The following is a 17,252-nucleotide window of genomic DNA, read 5'->3' as shown; positions in this document are numbered from 1 at the left end:
AGTTGGTATGTATTTATGTAGTTGGTATAACAGTTGGTATAACAGTTGGTATAACAGTTGCCATGTATTTATGTAGTTGGTATAACAGTTGGTATGTATTTTTGTAGTTGGTATACCAGTTGGAATGTATTTATGTAGTTGGTATAACAGTTGGTATATATTTCTGTAGTTGGTATTACAGTTGGTATGTATTTATGTAGTTGGTATACCAGTTGGTATATATTTATGTAGTTGGTATAACAGTTGGTATATATTTATGTAGTTGGTATAACAGTTGGTATATATTTATGTAGTTGGTTTTTATGTAGTTGGTATAACAGTTGGTATGTAGTTATTTAGTTGGTATAACAGTTGGTATGTATTTATGTAGTTGGTATAACAGTTGGTATGTATTTATGTAGTTGGTATAACAGCTGGTATAACAGTTGGTATGTAGTTATGTAGTTGGTATAACAGTTGGTATGTATTTATGTAGTTGGTATAACATTTGGTATGTATTTATGTAGTTGGTATAACAGTTGGTATAACAGTTGGTATGTATTTATGTAGTTGGTATAACAGTTGGTATGTATTTATGTAGTTGGTATTGCAGTTGGTATGTAGTTATTTAGTTGGTATAACAGTTGGTATAACAGTTGGTATAACAGTTGGTATGTATTTATGTAGTTGGTATAACAGTTGGTATGTATTTATGTAGTTGGTATAACAGTTGGTATGTAGTTATGTAGTTGGTATAACACTTGGTATGTATTTATGTAGTTGGTATAACAGTTGGTATGCATTTATGTAGTTTCTATAACAGTTGGTATAACAGTTGGTATGTATTTATGTAGTTGGTATAACAGTTGGTATAACAGTTGGTATTTATTTATGTAGTTGGTATAGCAGTTGGTATGTATTTATGTAGTTGGTATAGCAGTTGGTATGTAGTTATGTAGTTGGTATAACAGTTGGTGTGTATTTATGTCGTTGGTATAACAGTTGGTATAACAGTTAGTATAACAATTGGTATAACAGTTGGTATGTACTTATGTAGCTGGTATAGCAGTTGGTATGTAGTTATGTAGTTGGTATAACAGTTGGTATAACAGTTGGTATAACAGTTGGTATGTATTTATGTAGTTGGTATAACAGTTGGTATGTATTTATGTAGTTGGTATAACAGTTGGTATAACAGTTGCCATGTATTTATGTAGTTGGTATAACAGTTGGTATGTATTTTTGTAGTTGGTATAACAGATGGTATGTATTTATGTAGTTGGTATAACAGTTGGTATGTATTTATGTAGTTGGTATACCAGTTGGTATGTATTTATGTAGTTGGTATAACAGTTGGTATATATTTATGTAGTTGGTATAACATTTGGTATGTATTTATGTAGTTGGTATAACAGTTGGTATGTATTTATGTAGTTTGTATAACAGTTGGTATGTAGTTATTTAGTTGGTATAACAGTTGGTATGTATTTATGTAGTTGGTATAACAGTTGGTATGTATTTATGTAGTTGGTATAACAGTTGGTATAACAGTTTGTATGTAGTTATGTAGTTGGTATAACAGTTGGTATGTATTTATGTAGTTGGTATAACATTTGGTATGTATTTATGTAGTTGGTATAACAGTTGGTATAACAGTTGGTATGTATTTATGTAGTTGGTATAACAGTTGGTATGTATTTATGTAGTTGGTATAACAGTTGGTATAACAGTTGGTATGTATTTATGTAGTTGGTATAACAGTTGGTATGTAGTTATTTAGTTGGTATAACAGTTGGTATGTATTTATGTAGATGGTATAACAGTTGGTATGTATTTATGTAGTTGGTATAGCAGTTGGTATGTATTTATGTAGTTGGTATAGCAGTTGGTATGTAGTTATGTAGTTGGTAAAAACAGTTGGTATAACAGTTGATATAACAGTTGGTATGTATTTATGTAGTTGGTATAACAGTTGGTATGTATTTATGTAGTTGGTATAACAGTTGGTATGTAGTTATGTAGTTGGTATAACAGTTGGTATGTATTTATGTAGTTGGTATAACAGTTGGTATGTATTCATGTAGTTTCTATAACAGTTGGTATAACAGTTGGTATGTATTTATGTAGTTGGTATAACATTTGGTATGTATTTATGTAGTTGGTATAACAGTTGGTATGTATTTATGTAGTTTGTATAACAGTTGGTATGTAGTTATTTAGTTGGTATAACAGTTGGTATGTATTTATGTAGTTGGTATAACAGTTGGTATGTATTTATGTAGTTGGTATAACAGTTGGTATAACAGTTTGTATGTAGTTATGTAGTTGGTATAACAGTTGGTATGTATTTATGTAGTTGGTATAACATTTGGTATGTATTTATGTAGTTGGTATAACAGTTGGTATAACAGTTGGTATGTATTTATGTAGTTGGTATAACAGTTGGTATGTATTTATGTAGTTGGTATAACAGTTGGTATAACAGTTGGTATGTATTTATGTAGTTGGTATAACAGTTGGTATGTAGTTATTTAGTTGGTATAACAGTTGGTATGTATTTATGTAGATGGTATAACAGTTGGTATGTATTTATGTAGTTGGTATAGCAGTTGGTATGTATTTATGTAGTTGGTATAGCAGTTGGTATGTAGTTATGTAGTTGGTAAAAACAGTTGGTATAACAGTTGGTATAACAGTTGGTATGTATTTATGTAGTTGGTATAACAGTTGGTATGTATTTATGTAGTTGGTATAACAGTTGGTATGTAGTTATGTAGTTGGTATAACAGTTGGTATGTATTTATGTAGTTGGTATAACAGTTGGTATGTATTCATGTAGTTTCTATAACAGTTGGTATAACAGTTGGTATGTATTTATGTAGTTGGTATAACAGTTGGTATAACAGTTGGTATGTATTTATGTAGTTGGTATAGCAGTTGGTATGTATTTATGTAGTTGGTATAACAGTTGGTATGGAGTTATGTAGTTGGTATAACAGTTGGTGTGTATTTATGTAGTTGGTATAAAAGTTGGTATAACAGTTGGTATGTATTTATGTTGTTGGTATAACAGTTGGTATAACAGTTGGTATGTATTTATGTAGTTGGTATAGCAGTTGGTATGTAGTTATGTAGTTGGTATAACAGTTGGTATAACAGTTGGTATTACAGTTGGTATGTATTTATGTAGTTGGTATAACAGTTGGAATGTATTTATGTAGTTGGTATAGCAGTTGGTATGTAGTTATGTAGTTGGTATAACAGTTGGTGTGTATTTATGTAGTTGGTATAACAGTTGGTATGTATTTATGTAGTTTCTATAACAGTTGGTATAACAGTTAGTATAACAGTTGGTATAACAGTTGGTATGTATTTATGTAGTTGGTATAGCAGTTGGTATGTAGTTATGTAGTTGGTATAACAGTTGGTATAACAGTTGGTATAACAGTTGGTATGTATTTATGTAGTTGGTATAACAGTTGGTATGTATTTATGTAGTTGTTATAACAGTTGGTATGTATTTATGTAGTTAGTACAACAGTTGGTGTGTATTTATGTAGTTGGTGTATCAGTTGGTATGTATTTATGTAGTTGGTATAACAGTTGGTATGTATTTATGTAGTTGGTATAACAGTTGGTATGTATTTATGTAGTTGGTGTAACAGTTGGTATGTATTTATGTAGTTGGTATAACAGTTGTTATAACAGTTGGTATGTATTTATGTAGTTGGTATAACAGTTGGTATAACAGTTGGTATAACAGTTGGTATGTATTTATGTAGTTGGTATAACAGTTGGTATGTATTTATGTAGTTGGTATAACAGTTGGTATGTATTTATGTAGTTGGTATAACAGTTGGTATGTATTCATGTAGTTTCTATAACAGTTGGTATAACAGTTGGTATGTATTTATGTAGTTGGTATAACAGTTGGTATAACAGTTGGTATGTATTTATGTAGTTGGTATAGCAGTTGGTATGTATTTATGTAGTTGGTATAGCAGTTGGTATGTAGTTATGTAGTTGGTATAACAGTTGGTGTGTATTTATGTAGTTGGTATAACAGTTGGTATAACAGTTGGTATGTATTTATGTTGTTGGTATAACAGTTGGTATAACAGTTGGTATGTATTTAGGTAGTTGGTATAGCAGTTGGTATGTAGTTATGTAGTTGGTATAACAGTTGGTATAACAGTTGGTATTACAGTTGGTATTTATTTATGTAGTTGGTATAACAGTTGGTATGTATTTATGTAGTTGGTATAGCAGTTGGTATGTAGTTATGTAGTTGGTATAACAGTTGGTGTGTATTTATGTAGTTGGTATAACAGTTGGTATAACAGTTAGTATAACAGTTGGTATAACAGTTGGTATGTATTTATGTAGTTGGTACAACAGTTGATATGTATTTATGTAGTTGGTGTAACAGTTGGTATGTATTTATGTAGTTGGTATAACAGTTGTTATAACAGTTGGTATGTATTTATGTAGTTGGTATAACAGTTGGTATGTATTTATGTAGTTGGTGTAACATCTGGTATGTATTTATGTAGTTGGTATAACAGTTGGTATGTATTTATGTAGTTGGTATAACAGTTGGTATAACAGTTGGTATAACAGTTGCCATGTATTTATGTAGATGGTAAAACAGTTGGTATGTATTTTTGTAGTTGGTATAACTGATGGTATGTATTTATGTAGTTGGTATAACAGTTGGTATGTATTTATGTAGTTGGTATAACAGTTGGTATGTATTTTTGTAGTTGGTATAACAGATGGTATGTATTTATGTAGTTGGTATAACAGTTGGTATGTATTTATGTAGTTGGTGTAACAGTTGGTATGTATTTTTGTAGTTGGTATAACAGATGGTATGTATTTATGTAGTTGGTATAACAGTTGGTATGTATTTATGTAGTTGGTGTAACAGTTGGTATGTATTTATGTAGTTGGTATAACAGTTGGTATGTATTTATGTAGTTGGTATAACAGTTGTTATAACAGTTGGTATGTATTTATGTAGTTGGTATAACAGTTGGTATAACAGTTGGTATAACAGTTGGTATGTATTTATGTAGTTGGTATAACAGTTGGTATGTATTTATGTAGTTGGTATAACAGTTGGTATGTAGTTATGTAGTTGGTATAACAGTTGGTATGTATTTATGTAGTTGGTATAACAGTTGGTATGTATTCATGTAGTTTCTATAACAGTTGGTATAACAGTTATTATGTATTTATGTAGTTGGTATAACAGTTGGTATAACAGTTGGTATGTATTTATGTAGTTGGTATAGCAGTTGGTATGTATTTATGTAGTTGGTTTAGCAGTTGGTATGTAGTTATGTAGTTGGTATAACAGTTGGTGTGTATTTATGTAGTTGGTATAACAGTTGGTATAACAGTTGGTATGTATTTATGTTGTTGGTATAACAGTTGGTATAACAGTTGGTATGTATTTAGGTAGTTGGTATAGCAGTTGGTATGTAGTTATGTAGTTGGTATAACAGTTGGTATAACAGTTGGTATTACAGTTGGTATTTATTTATGTAGTTGGTATAACAGTTGGTATGTATTTATGTAGTTGGTATAGCAGTTGGTATGTAGTTATGTAGTTGGTATAACAGTTGGTGTGTATTTATGTAGTTGGTATAACAGTTGGTATAACAGTTAGTATAACAGTTGGTATAACAGTTGGTATGTATTTATGTAGTTGGTACAACAGTTGATATGTATTTATGTAGTTGGTGTAACAGTTGGTATGTATTTATGTAGTTGGTATAACAGTTGTTATAACAGTTGGTATGTATTTATGTAGTTGGTATAACAGTTGGTATAACAGTTGGTATAACAGTTGGTATGTATTTATGTAGATGGTAAAACAGTTGGTATGTATTTATGTAGTTGGTGTAACATCTGGTATGTATTTATGTAGTTGGTATAACAGTTGGTATAACAGTTGGTATAACAGTTGCCATGTATTTATGTAGATGGAAAAACAGTTGGTATGTAGTTATGTAGTTGGTATAACAGTTGGTATGTATTTATGTAGTTGGTATAACAGTTGGTATGTATTCATGTAGTTTCTATAACAGTTGGTATAACAGTTGGTATGTATTTATGTAGTTGGTATAACAGTTGGTATAACAGTTGGTATGTATTTATGTAGTTGGTATAGCAGTTGGTATGTATTTATGTAGTTGGTTTAGCAGTTGGTATGTAGTTATGTAGTTGGTATAACAGTTGGTGTGTATTTATGTAGTTGGTATAACAGTTGGTATAACAGTTGGTATGTATTTATGTTGTTGGTATAACAGTTGGTATAACAGTTGGTATGTATTTAGGTAGTTGGTATAGCAGTTGGTATGTATTTTTGTAGTTGGTAAAACAGATGGTATGTATTTATGTAGTTGGTATAACAGTTGGTATGTATTTATGTAGTTCGTATAACAGTTGGTATGTATTTATGTAGTTGGTATAACAGTTGGTATGTATTTATGTAGTTGGTATAACAGTTGGTATGTATTCATGTAGTTGGTATAACAGTTGGTATGTATTTATGTAGTTGGTATAACAGTTGGTATGTAGTTATTTAGTTGGTATAACAGTTGGTATGTATTTATGTAGTTGGTATAACAGTTGGTATGTATTTATGTAGTTGGTATAACAGTTGGTATAACAGTTGGTATGTAGTTATGTAGTTGGTATAACAGTTGGTATGTATTTATGTAGTTGGTATAACATTTGGTATGTATTTATGTAGTTGGTATAACAGTTGGTATATATTTATGTAGTTGGTATAACAGTTGGTATAACAGTTGCTATGTATTTATGTAGTTGGTATAACAGTTGGTATGTATTTATGTAGTTGGTATAGCAGTTGGTATGTAGTTATGTAGTTGGTAAAAACAGTTGGTATAACAGTTGGTATAACAGTTGGTATGTATTTATGTAGTTGGTATAACAGTTGGTATGTATTTATGTAGTTGGTATAACAGTTGGTATGTAGTTATGTAGTTGGTATAACAGTTGGTATGTATTTATGTAGTTGGTATAACAGTTGGTATGTATTCATGTAGTTTCTATAACAGTTGGTATAACAGTTGGTATAACAGTTGGTATGTATTTATGTAGTTGGTATAACAGTTGGTATAACAGTTGGTATGTATTTATGTAGTTGGTATAGCAGTTGGTATGTATTTATGTAGTTGGTATAGCAGTTGGTATGGAGTTATGTAGTTGGTATAACAGTTGGTGTGTATTTATGTAGTTGGTATAACAGTTGGTATAACAGTTGGTATGTATTTATGTTGTTGGTATAACAGTTGGTATAACAGTTGGTATGTATTTATGTAGTTGGTATAGCAGTTGGTATGTAGTTATGTAGTTGGTATAACAGTTGGTATAACAGTTGGTATTACAGTTGGTATGTATTTATGTAGTTGGTATAACAGTTGGAATGTATTTATGTAGTTGGTATAACAGTTGGTGTGTATTTATGTAGTTGGTATAACAGTTGGTATGTATTTATGTAGTTTCTATAACAGTTGGTATAACAGTTAGTATAACAGTTGGTATAACAGTTGGTATGTATTTATGTAGTTGGTATAGCAGTTGGTATGTAGTTATGTAGTTGGTATAACAGTTGGTATAACAGTTGGTATAACAGTTGGTATGTATTTATGTAGTTGGTATAACAGTTGGTATGTATTTATGTAGTTGTTATAACAGTTGGTATGTATTTATGTAGTTAGTACAACAGTTGGTGTGTATTTATGTAGTTGGTGTATCAGTTGGTATGTATTTATGTAGTTGGTATAACAGTTGGTATGTATTTATGTAGTTGGTATAACAGTTGGTATGTATTTATGTAGTTGGTGTAACAGTTGGTATGTATTCATGTAGTTGGTATAACAGTTGTTATAACAGTTGGTATGTATTTATGTAGTTGGTATAACAGTTGGTATAACAGTTGGTATAACAGTTGGTATGTATTTATGTAGTTGGTATAACAGTTGGTATGTATTTATGTAGTTGGTATAACAGTTGGTATGTATTTATGTAGTTGGTTTAACAGTTGGTATGTATTCATGTAGTTTCTATAACAGTTGGTATAACAGTTGGTATGTATTTATGTAGTTGGTATAACAGTTGGTATAACAGTTGGTATGTATTTATGTAGTTGGTATAGCAGTTGGTATGTATTTATGTAGTTGGTATAGCAGTTGGTATGTAGTTATGTAGTTGGTATAACAGTTGGTGTGTATTTATGTAGTTGGTATAACATTTGGTATAACAGTTGGTATGTATTTATGTTGTTGGTATAACAGTTGGTATAACAGTTGGTATGTATTTAGGTAGTTGGTATAGCAGTTGGTATGTAGTTATGTAGTTGGTATAACAGTTGGTATAACAGTTGGTATTACAGTTGGTATTTATTTATGTAGTTGGTATAACAGTTGGTATGTATTTATGTAGTTGGTATAGCAGTTGGTATGTAGTTATGTAGTTGGTATAACAGTTGGTGTGTATTTATGTAGTTGGTATAAAAGTTGGTATAACAGTTAGTATAACAGTTGGTATAACAGTTGGTATTTATTTATGTAGTTGGTACAACAGTTGATATGTATTTATGTAGTTGGTGTAACAGTTGGTATGTATTTATGTAGTTGGTATAACAGTTGTTATAACAGTTGGTATGTATTTATGTAGTTGGTATAACAGTTGGTATAACAGTTGGTATAACAGTTGCCATGTATTTATGTAGATGGTAAAACAGTTGGTATGTATTTTTGTAGTTGGTATAACTGATGGTATGTATTTATGTAGTTGGTATAACAGTTGGTATGTATTTATGTAGTTGGTATAACAGTTGGTATGTATTTTTGTAGTTGGTATAACAGATGGTATGTATTTATGTAGGTGGTATAACAGTTGGTATGTATTTATGTAGTTGGTGTAACAGTTGGTATGTATTTTTGTAGTTGGTATAACAGATGGTATGTATTTATGTAGTTGGTATAACAGTTGGTATGTATTTATGTAGTTGGTGTAACAGTTGGTATGTATTTATGTAGTTGGTATAACAGTTGGTATGTATTTATGTAGTTGGTATAACAGTTGTTATAACAGTTGGTATGTATTTATGTAGTTGGTATAACAGTTGGTATAACAGTTGGTATAACAGTTGGTATGTATTTATGTAGTTGGTATAACAGTTGGTATGTATTTATGTAGTTGGTATAACAGTTGGTATGTATTCATGTAGTTTCTATAACAGTTGGTATAACAGTTGGTATGTATTTATGTAGTTGGTATAACAGTTGGTATAACAGTTGGTATGTATTTATGTAGTTGGTATAGCAGTTGGTATGTATTTATGTAGTTGGTATAACTGATGGTATGTATTTATGTAGTTGGTATAACAGTTGGTATGTATTTATGTAGTTGGTATAACAGTTGGTATGTATTTTTGTAGTTGGTATAACAGATGGTATGTATTTATGTAGTTGGTATAACAGTTGGTATGTATTTATGTAGTTGGTGTAACAGTTGGTATGTATTTATGTAGTTGGTATAACAGTTGGTATGTATTTATGTAGTTGGTATAACAGTTGTTATAACAGTTGGTATGTATTTATGTAGTTGGTATAACAGTTGGTATAACAGTTGGTCTAACAGTTGGTATGTATTTATGTAGTTGGTATAACAGTTGGTATGTATTTATGTAGTTGGTATAACAGTTGGTATGTATTCATGTAGTTTCTATAACAGTTGGTATAACAGTTGGTATGTATTTATGTAGTTGGTATAACAGTTGGTATAACAGTTGGTATGTATTTATGTAGTTGGTATAGCAGTTGGTATGTATTTATGTAGTTGGTTTAGCAGTTGGTATGTAGTTATGTAGTTGGTATAACAGTTGGTGTGTATTTATGTAGTTGGTATAACAGTTGGTATAACAGTTGGTATGTATTTATGTTGTTGGTATAACAGTTGGTATAACAGTTGGTATGTATTTAGGTAGTTGGTATAGCAGTTGGTATGTAGTTATGTAGTTGGTATAACAGTTGGTATAACAGTTGGTATTACAGTTGGTATTTATTTATGTAGTTGGTATAACAGTTGGTATGTATTTATGTAGTTGGTATAGCAGTTGGTATGTAGTTATGTACACCAACTACATAAATACATATCAACTGTTGTACCAACTACATAAATACATACCAACTGTTATACCAACTGTTATACTAACTGTTATACCAACTGTTATACCAACTACATAAATACACACCAACTGTTATACCAACTACGTAACAGTTGGTATGTATTTATGTAGTTGGTATAACAGTTGTTGTAACAGTTGGTATGTATTTATGTAGTTGGTGTAACATCTGGTATGTATTTATGTAGTTGGTATAACAGTTGGTATGTATTTATGTAGTTGGTGTAACAGTTGGTATGTATTTATGTAGTTGGTATAACAGTTGTTATAACAGTTGGTATGTATTTATGTAGTTGGTATAACAGTTGGTATAACAGTTGCCATGTATTTATGTAGTTGGTATAACAGTTGGTATGTATTTTTGTAGTTGGTATAACAGATGGTATGTATTTATGTAGTTGGTATAACAGTTGGTATGTATTTATGTAGTTGGTATAACAGTTGGTATGTATTTATGTAGTTGGTACAACAGTTGGTGTGTATTTATGTAGTTGGTGTAACAGTTGGTATGTATTTATGTAGTTGGTATAACAGTTGGTATAACAGTTGGTATGTATTTATGTAGTTGGTATAACAGTTGGTATGTATTTATGTAGTTGGTGTAACAGTTGGTATGTATTTATGTAGTTGGTATAACAGTTGTTATAACAGTTGGTATGTATTTATGTAGTTGGTATAACAGTTGGTATAACAGTTGGTATGTATTTATGTAGTTGGTATAACAGTTGGTATGTATTTATGTTGTTGGTATAACAGTTGGTATGTAGTTATGTAGTTGGTATAACAGTTGGTATGTATTTATGTAGTTGGTATAACAGTTGGTATGTATTTATGTAGTTGGTATAACAGTTGGTATGTATTTATGTAGTTGGTATAACAGTTGGTATAACACATGTATTTATGTAGATGGTAAAACAGTTGGTATGTATTTTTGTAGTTGGTATAACAGATGGTATGTATTTATGTAGTTGGTATAACAGTTGGTATGTATTTATGTAGTTGGTATAACAGTTGGTATGTATTTTTGTAGTTGGTATAACAGATGGTATGTATTTATGTAGTTGGTATAACAGTTGGTATGTATTTATGTAGTTGGTATAACAGTTGGTATGTATTTATGTAGTTGGTACAACAGTTGGTGTGTATTTATGTAGTTGGTGTAACAGTTGGTATGTATTTATGTAGTTGGTATAACAGTTGGTATAACAGTTGGTATGTATTTATGTAGTTGGTATAACAGTTGGTATGTATTTATGTAGTTGGTGTAACAGTTGGTATGTATTTATGTAGTTGGTATAACAGTTGTTATAACAGTTGGTATGTATTTATGTAGTTGGTATAACAGTTGGTATAACAGTTGGTATGTATTTATGTAGTTGGTATAACAGTTGGTATGTATTTATGTTGTTGGTATAACAGTTGGTATGTAGTTATGTAGTTGGTATAACAGTTGGTATGTATTTATGTAGTTGGTATAACAGTTGGTATGTGTTTATGTAGTTTCTATAACAGTTGGTATAACAGTTGGTATGTATTTATGTAGTTGGTATAACAGTTGGTAGAACAGTTGGTATGTATTTATGTAGTTGGTATAGCAGTTGGTATGTATTTATGTAGTTGGTATAACAGTTGTTATAACAGTTGGTATGTATTTATGTAGTTGGTATAACAGTTGGTATAACAGTTGGTATGTATTTATGTAGTTGGTATAACAGTTGGTATGTATTTATGTTGTTGGTATAACAGTTGGTATGTAGTTATGTAGTTGGTATAACAGTTGGTATGTATTTATGTAGTTGGTATAACAGTTGGTATGTGTTCATGTAGTTTCTATAACAGTTGGTATAACAGTTGGTATGTATTTATGTAGTTGGTATAACAGTTGGTATAACAGTTGGTATGTATTTATGTAGTTGGTATAGCAGTTGGTATGTATTTATGTAGTTGGTATAGCAGTTGGTATGTAGTTATGTAGTTGGTATAACAGTTGGTATGTATTTATGTAGTTGGTATAACAGTTGGTATAACAGATGGTATGTATTTAGGTAGTTGGTATAGCAGTTGGTATGTAGTTATGTAGTTGGTATAACAGTTGGTATAACAGTTGGTATTACAGTTGGTATGTATTTATGTAGTTGGTATAACTGTTGGTATGTATTTATGTAGTTGGTATAGCAGTTGGTATGTAGTTATGTAGTTGGTATAACAGTTGGTGTGTATTTATGTTGTTGGTATAACAGTTGGTATAACAGTTAGTATAACAGTTGGTATAACAGTTGGTATGTATTTATGTAGTTGGTATAGCAGTTGGTATGTAGTTATGTAGTTGGTATAACAGTTGGTATAACAGTTGGTATAACAGTTGGTATGTATTTATGTAGTTGGTATAACAGTTGCTATGTATTTATGTAGTTGTTATAACAGTTGGTATGTATTTATGTAGTTTGTATAACAGTTGGTATAACAGTTGGTATAACAGTTGGTATGTATTTATGTAGTTGGTATAACAGTTGGTATGTATTTATGTAGTTGGTATAACAGTTGGTATAACAGTTGGTATAACAGTTGCCATGTATTTATGTAGTTGGTAAAACAGTTGGTATGTATTTTTGTAGTTGGTATAACAGATGGTATGTATTTATGTAGTTGGTATAAGAGTTGGTATGTATTTATGTAGTTGGTATAACAGTTGGTATGTATTTTTGTAGTTGGTATAACAGATGGTATGTATTTATGTAGTTGGTATAACAGTTGGTATGTATTTATGTAGTTGGTATAACAGTTGGTATGTATTTATGTAGTTGGTATAACAATTGGTATAACAGCTGGTATAACAGTTGGTATGTATTTATGTAGTTGGTATAACAGTTGGTATGTATTTATGTAGTTGTTATAACAGTTGGTATGTAGTTATGTAGTTGGTAAAACAGTTGGTATGTATTTATGTAGTTGGTATTACAGTTGGTATAACAGTTGGTATGTATTTATGTAGTTGGTATAACCGTTGGTATAACACTTGGTATGTAGTTATGTAGTTGGTATAACAGTTGGTATGTATTTATGTCGTTGGTATAACAGTTGGTATGTATTTATGTAGTTGGTATAACAGTTGGTATAACAGTTGGTATGTATTTATGTAGTTGGTATAACAGTTGGTATGTAGTTATTTAGTTGGTATAACAGTTGGTATGTATTTATGTAGATGGTATAACAGTTGGTATGTATTTATGTAGTTGGTATAGCATTTGGTATGTAGTTATGTAGTTGGTATAACAGTTAGTATAACAGTTGGTATAACAGTTGGTATGTATTTATGTAGTTGATATAGCAGTTGGGATGTAGTTATGTAGTTGGTATAACAGTTGGTATAACAGTTGCCATGTATTTATGTAGTTGGTATAACAGTTGGTATGTATTTATGTAGTTGGTATAACAGTTGGTATAACAGTTGGTATGTATTTATGTAGTTGGTATAACAGTTGGTATGTAGTTATGTAGTTGGTATAAAAGTTGGTATAACAGTTGGTATGTATTTATGTAGTTGGTAAAGCAGTTGGTATGTAGTTATGTAGTTGGTATAACAGTTGGTATGTATTTATGTAGTTGGTATAACAGTTGGTATAACAGTTAGTATAACAGTTGGTATAACAGTTGGTATGTATTTATGTAGTTGGTATAACAGTTGGTATAACAGTTGGTATGTATTTATGTAGTTGGTATAACAGTTGGTATGTATTTATGTAGTTGGTATAGCAGTTGGTATGTAGTTATGTAGTTGGTATTACAGTTGGTATAAATGTTGGTATAACAGTTGGTATGTACTTATGTAGTTGGTATAACAGTTGGTATGTATTTATGTAGTTGGTATAACAGTTGGTATGTATTTATGTAGTTGGTATAGCAGTTGGTATGTAGTTATGTAGTTGGTATAACAGTTGGTATGTATTTATGTAGTTGGTATAACAGTTGGTATAACAGTTAGTATAACAGTTGGTATAACAGTTGGTATGTATTTATGTAGTTGGTATAGCAGTTGGTATGTAGTTATGTAGTTGGTATAACAGTTGGTATAACAGTTGGTATAACAGTTGGTATGTATTTATGTAGTTGGTGTAACAGTTGGTATGTATTTATGTAGTTGGTATAACAGTTGGTATGTATTTATGTAGTTGGTATAACAGTTGGTATAACAGTTGGTATAACAGTTGCCATGTATTTATGTAGTTGGTATAACAGTTGGTATGTATTTTTGTAGTTGGTATACCAGTTGGTATGTATTTATGTAGTTGGTATAACAGTTGGTATATATTTCTGTAGTTGGTATTACAGTTGGTATGTATTTATGTAGTTGGTGTACCAGTTGGTATATATTTATGTAGTTGGTATAACAGTTGGTATATATTTATGTAGTTGGTATAACAGTTGGTATATATTTATGTAGTTGGTTTTTATGTAGTTGGTATAACAGTTGGTATGTAGTTATTTAGTTGGTATAACAGTTGGTATGTATTTATGTAGTTGGTATAACAGTTGGTATGTATTTATGTAGTTGGTATAACAGCTGGTATAACAGTTGGTATGTAGTTATGTAGTTGGTATAACAGTTGGTATGTATTTATGTAGTTGGTATAACATTTGGTATGTATTTATGTAGTTGGTATAACAGTTGGTATAACAGTTGGTATGTATTTATGTAGTTGGTATAACAGTTGGTATGTATTTATGTAGTTGGTATTGCAGTTGGTATGTAGTTATTTAGTTGGTATAACAGTTGGTATAACAGTTGGTATAACAGTTGGTATGTATTTATGTAGTTGGTATAACAGTTGGTATGTATTTATGTAGTTGGTATAACAGTTGGTATGTAGTTATGTAGTTGGTATAACACTTGGTATGTATTTATGTAGTTGGTATAACAGTTGGTATGCATTTATGTAGTTTCTATAACAGTTGGTATAACAGTTGGTATGTATTTATGTAGTTGGTATAACAGTTGGTATAACAGTTGGTATTTATTTATGTAGTTGGTATAGCAGTTGGTATGTATTTATGTAGTTGGTATAGCAGTTGGTATGTAGTTATGTAGTTGGTATAACAGTTGGTGTGTATTTATGTCGTTGGTATAACAGTTGGTATAACAGTTAGTATAACAATTGGTATAACAGTTGGTATGTACTTATGTAGCTGGTATAGCAGTTGGTATGTAGTTATGTAGTTGGTATAACAGTTGGTATAACAGTTGGTATAACAGTTGGTATGTATTTATGTAGTTGGTATAACAGTTGGTATGTATTTATGTAGTTGGTATAACAGTTGGTATAACAGTTGCCATGTATTTATGTAGTTGGTATAACAGTTGGTATGTATTTTTGTAGTTGGTATAACAGATGGTATGTATTTATGTAGTTGGTATAACAGTTGGTATGTATTTATGTAGTTGGTATACCAGTTGGTATGTATTTATGTAGTTGGTATAACAGTTGGTATATATTTATGTAGTTGGTATAACATTTGGTATGTATTTATGTAGTTGTTATAACAGTTGGTATGTATTTATGTAGTTTGTATAACAGTTGGTATGTAGTTATTTAGTTGGTATAACAGTTGGTATGTATTTATGTAGTTGGTATAACAGTTGGTATGTATTTATGTAGTTGGTATAACAGTTGGTATAACAGTTTGTATGTAGTTATGTAGTTGGTATAACAGTTGGTATGTATTTATGTAGTTGGTATAACATTTGGTATGTATTTATGTAGTTGGTATAACAGTTGGTATAACAGTTGGTATGTATTTATGTAGTTGGTATAACAGTTGGTATGTATTTATGTAGTTGGTATAACAGTTGGTATAACAGTTGGTATGTATTTATGTAGTTGGTATAACAGTTGGTATGTAGTTATTTAGTTGGTATAACAGTTGGTATGTATTTATGTAGATGGTATAACAGTTGGTATGTATTTATGTAGTTGGTATAGCAGTTGGTATGTAGTTATGTAGTTGGTATAACAGTTGGTGTGTATTTATGTCGTTGGTATAACAGTTGGTATAACAGTTAGTATAACAATTGGTATAACAGTTGGTATGTACTTATGTAGCTGGTATAGCAGTTGGTATGTAGTTATGTAGTTGGTATAACAGTTGGTATAACAGTTGGTATAACAGTTGGTATGTATTTATGTAGTTGGTATAACAGTTGGTATGTATTTATGTAGTTGGTATAACAGTTGGTATAACAGTTGCCATGTATTTATGTAGTTGGTATAACAGTTGGTATGTATTTTTGTAGTTGGTATAACAGATGGTATGTATTTATGTAGTTGGTATAACAGTTGGTATGTATTTATGTAGTTGGTATACCAGTTGGTATGTATTTATGTAGTTGGTATAACAGTTGGTATATATTTATGTAGTTGGTATAACATTTGGTATGTATTTATGTAGTTGGTATAACAGTTGGTATAACAGTTTGTATGTAGTTATGTAGTTGGTATAACAGTTGGTATGTATTTATGTAGTTGGTATAACATTTGGTATGTATTTATGTAGTTGGTATAACAGTTGGTATAACAGTTGGTATGTATTTATGTAGTTGGTATAACAGTTGGTATGTATTTTTGTAGTTGGTATAACAGATGGTATGTATTTATGTAGTTGGTATAACAGTTGGTATGTATTTATGTAGTTGGTATACCAGTTGGTATGTATTTATGTAGTTGGTATAACAGTTGGTATATATTTATGTAGTTGGTATAACATTTGGTATGTATTTATGTAGTTGGTATAACAGTTGGTATGTATTTATGTAGTTTGTATAACAGTTGGTATGTAGTTATTTAGTTGGTATAACAGTTGGTATGTATTTATGTAGTTGGTATAACAGTTGGTATGTATTTATGTAGTTGGTATAACAGTTGGTATAACAGTTTGTATGTAGTTATGTAGTTGGTATAACAGTTGGTATGTATTTATGTAGTTGGTATAACATTTGGTATGTATTTATGTAGTTGGTATAACAGTTGGTATAACAGTTGGTATGTATTTATGT

The sequence above is a fragment of the Salvelinus alpinus genome, chromosome 8 (genome assembly GCF_045679555.1).
Source record: "Salvelinus alpinus chromosome 8, SLU_Salpinus.1, whole genome shotgun sequence".
Taxonomy (NCBI): domain Eukaryota; kingdom Metazoa; phylum Chordata; class Actinopteri; order Salmoniformes; family Salmonidae; genus Salvelinus; species Salvelinus alpinus.
This window is presented reverse-complemented; position numbering follows the sequence as displayed.